Source organism: Solanum tuberosum, unplaced genomic scaffold (assembly GCF_000226075.1).
Source record: "Solanum tuberosum cultivar DM 1-3 516 R44 unplaced genomic scaffold, SolTub_3.0 scf00185, whole genome shotgun sequence".
NCBI classification, from domain to species: domain Eukaryota; kingdom Viridiplantae; phylum Streptophyta; class Magnoliopsida; order Solanales; family Solanaceae; genus Solanum; species Solanum tuberosum.
The window spans coordinates 569,149-573,400 of NW_006239122.1; positions in this window are offsets into that span (position 1 = coordinate 569,149).

A 4,252-nucleotide genomic window follows, 5' to 3' on the forward strand; every position below is an offset into this window, starting at 1 on the left:
TGATATATACATGCTTTTAGTTTTGGTATAGATATCATGGTGGCCTCGACAGCCCAATCAGAACTTCTGTGATGGTTGGCTATTTATTTATATGATCTCCTGGGAGTAGCTGTTTCTTTTATAGATCAATTGACAGGGGCCTTGTCGATCGAGGGCTTAGTTTTAAGCCGAGATATATACTTGTTTGTTTTCTTGATTGCGTGTGGCAGCCATGTGCTAGTAGCAAATGGTTCAGCAGGGTCGACTCGGGCCTGAGTTTTGGCATTGGGAGCCAGTTGCGTCCGTCGAGTTTGAGGCGTGACAAACTTGATATTAGAGCAACGTGGTATCTTAGGGAGTTAGAATGACTATCCTTTTTTTGCTCACCTCGTGCTATAACGCAGTGTCTTAAGGGTTGATATTTCTGTCTTATAATTGATACTTGTATGCAGATAGAGATGACTGACACCAGACAAACCACAACTAGCCAGGGGCTAGATACAACTGCAGGTGAGGGTACCGGCAAGGTACCACAGGTGGAGGTAGCCCATTGTGAGACCCAGAGGGAGACATCTTCTCAGCCCCCTATAGCTTCTCCACCGCTTCATGAGCCTCCGAGGGCTACAGGACTTCCGATTACACCAGTAGTACCACCTCTAGTTCCTCCTATTCCATCTGATCAGGATTTCAAGAGTGTAGTATGTATGTTAGCACAATTAGTAGCTGCACAGTGCCAACCAGTTGCGCCAGATGTTGCCAGACCTTCTGGAGGTCCCGGAAGTTCGAGAGTTTGTGAATTTGTTGCCTTGAATCATCCATAGTTTACAGGGACAGATCGCAGAGAGGACCTTCAACACTTAATTGATCAGCTTCATAGGATCTTTAGAGTCATGCATGCCTCAACTACTGACTCAGTTGAGTTAGCAGCATTTCGATTGCGCGATGTTGCAGTATTGTGGTACGAGAGTTGGGAGAGATCTAGGGGAAAAGATGCATCCCTACCCACTTGGGATAGCTTTACAGAAGCTTTCATAGATTACTATTCGCCTCGAGAGATTAGGGATGGCCGGGTGTACCAGTTTCTGAACCTCCGACAGGGCAGCATGAGTGTCCGAGAGTACGGAGTGAGATTTGATTCATTGGCTAGATATGCTCTAGCATTTGTTGATACAATGCATGATAGGGTGCGTAGATTTGTGGGAGGGCTCGACTCAGACTATATCGACGCTTATTCTACCGCTACACTAAATGATAATATAGATATCTCACGAATTCAGGCCTTTGCACAAGGCATAGAGGATCGCCAACATTTACAGTATATGAGTGAAAGGGTTGAGAGAGAGAGAGACAGAAGATGGCTAGGCTCGCTGGTTAACAGGGATAGTTTCAGGGTTGTCCCAGACCCCGATATTCTATTAGACAACCTAAACCTCTACCACAGCAGTTCCAGGGTAGTAGATTTGATTGTCAGCGTCGGGCCCATGTGAGGGTTCACGAGCATCAAGCTCTCAGTAACAGAGGGGTTCAGGCCATGCTAGGATATCCCCGTCGTGTTGTGCTACTTGGTTCCACAAGTTGTTATTCTTGTGGAGAGGAGGGGCTTGGGTGGAGAAACTGCCAGACCACAGGTCAGGGTGGTATAAGTCAGTCGACCATGTCAGTAGTAGGTTCCTCATCATCAGCACAGTGTAGGGGGCGTGGACCCCAAACTTCAGCAGGTAGAGGTAGAGGCGGAGGCGGAGGCAGAGAGGGAACATCTAGTTCTGGTAGTGGACAGAACCGTACATATTCACTAGCTGGCCGACAGGACTCAAAGTCATCACCAGATGTTGTGACAGGTACATTGATTGTTTGGTCCCATTGTATTTATACTTTGATAGATCCTGGGTCTACTCTTTCTTATGTTACTCCATTTATTGCGGGGAAGCTATGTATAGTAGTAGAGTCATTAGATTGACCCTTTATTGTAGCTACACCTGTTGGTGAGTCTATTGTTGTCAAGAGAGTCTATCGAGGTTGCACGGTAGAAATTATCGACCGTCAGACCTCTGTAGATCTCGTAGAGTTAGAAATGGTCGATTTCGACGTCATTATGGGTATGGACTGGTTAGCGTCTTGTTATGCTAATGTTGAGTGCCAGACAAAGATTGTTAGATTCCACTTTTCAGGAGAGGCAGTTCGGGAATGGAAAGGCGATACAACAACGCCAAAAGGTAGGTTTATTTCCTATCTTAAGGCGATGAGGAAGATTACTAAGGGTTGTATTTATCATCTTATTCACGTTCATGATATAGATTCAGAACCACCGACTCTTCAGTCTATTCCGGTAGTTAATGAGTTTCTAAATGTATTTCCAGACGAGCTCCCTGGTATCCCTCTAGAACGGGAAATTGATTTTGCTATCGATATGCTACCAAGTACACAACCCATATTTATCACTCCTTATAGAATGGCTCCTGCTGAGCTAAAGGAGTTGAAGGATCAGCTGAAAGACTTGTTGGATTAAAGCTTTATTAGGCCAAGTGCTTCACCATGGGGTGCGCCAGTGTTATTCGTAAGGAAGAAAAATGGCTCACTAAGAATGTGTATCGATTACCGACAGCTGAATGAGGCGACTATAAAGAATAAGTATCCCTTTCCGAGGATCGATGACTTGTTTGATCAGTTACAAGATGCTAAGTGCTTCTCAAAGATTGATTTAAGATCAGGGTACCACCAGATACGAGTTCGGGAGAAAGACGTTCCAAAGATAACTTTTAGAACTAGATATGGACACTTTGAGTTCTTGGTAAAGTCTTTTGGATTAAGTAATGCCCCAACAGTGTTCATGGACCTGATGAATAGAATATTCAAGCCGTATCTAGACTTGTTTTTGATTGTATTTATTGATGATATTTTGGTGTATTCACGTTCAAAAGCTGAGCATGCAAATCATCTGCAAGCAGTCCTTCAGGTTCTTCGAGACCGAGAACTTTATACAAAGTTTTCTAAGTGTTAGTTCTGGGTGGACTCTATAGCTTTCTTAGGCCATATTGTATCAGATGCAAGCATTTCGGTTGATACACAAATATTGAGGCCGTAAAGACTTGGCCCCGACCCATGACTCCGACTGAGGTTCGTAGTTTCTTAGGGTTAGCTGGGTACTACAGAAGGTTTGTAGAGGGGTTTTCTTCAATTTCAACCCCATTAACGAAGTTGACTAAAAAAGCAGGCAAGTTCCAGTGGACCGAGGCTTGCGAGCATAGTTTCCAGGAGTTAAAGGACAGGTTGACATCAGCACCAGTTCTTTGCATTGCCAGAGGGTTCAGAAGGCTATGCGGTGTATTGTAATGCTTCTGGTGTTGGGTTGGGATGTGTCCTAATGCAACATGGTAAGGTTATCGCATATGCTTTAAGGCAGTTGAGAAAGCATGAGAAGAACTATCTGACCCACGATTTAGAGCTGGTTGCAGTTGTGCATGCATTAAAGATCTGGAGACATTATTTGTATGGCGTTCATGTTGACATCTTCACAGATCATAAAAGCCTTCAATATATCTTTAGATAGAAAGAGTTAACTATCTGACAACGTCGATGGCTTGAGTTATTGAAAGACTACGACGTGGATATTTTATATCATCCAGGAAAGGCGAATGTGGTAGCCGATGCCCTCAATCGAAGATCTATGGGTAGTTTATCCTATTTAGGTGTTTCGAAGCGTGAGCTAGCCTGATAGCTTCATCAATTAGCTAGCTTGGGACTCAGATTGTTAGAGGTAGAAGATAGTGGGGTAAAAATTTAGGACACAACCGTATTATCTCTAGTTGTAGAAGTAAATTCACGGCAACAAGAGGATCCTAGCTTAGAACAGCTCAGAGCCAAGGCTCAGGATCAGTAGTCTTTAGCATTTGATATAGCAGGAGATGAAGTCCTTAGATATAGCGGTCGATTTTGTGTTCCAAATGTTGTAGGGCTTCGACATCGGATTATGGAAGAGGCACATCATTCCTGTTATTCTATTTACCCTGGTTTGACGAAGATGTACCATGATATTAAGGAGATCTATTGGTGGCACGGGATGAAGAGGCTGAGTTTGTGGCATAGTGTCCTAACTACCAACATGTGAATGTTGAGCACCAAAAGCCCGCTGGGCTAGTTCAGGAGATAGCCATTCCTTTGTGGAAGTGGGAAGCAATTAATATGGATTTTATTACAGGGTTACCTCGATCGCGTCGCAAGTTTGACCCTATTTGGGTAATTATTGATAGACTAACAAAATCAGCCCACTTCTTAC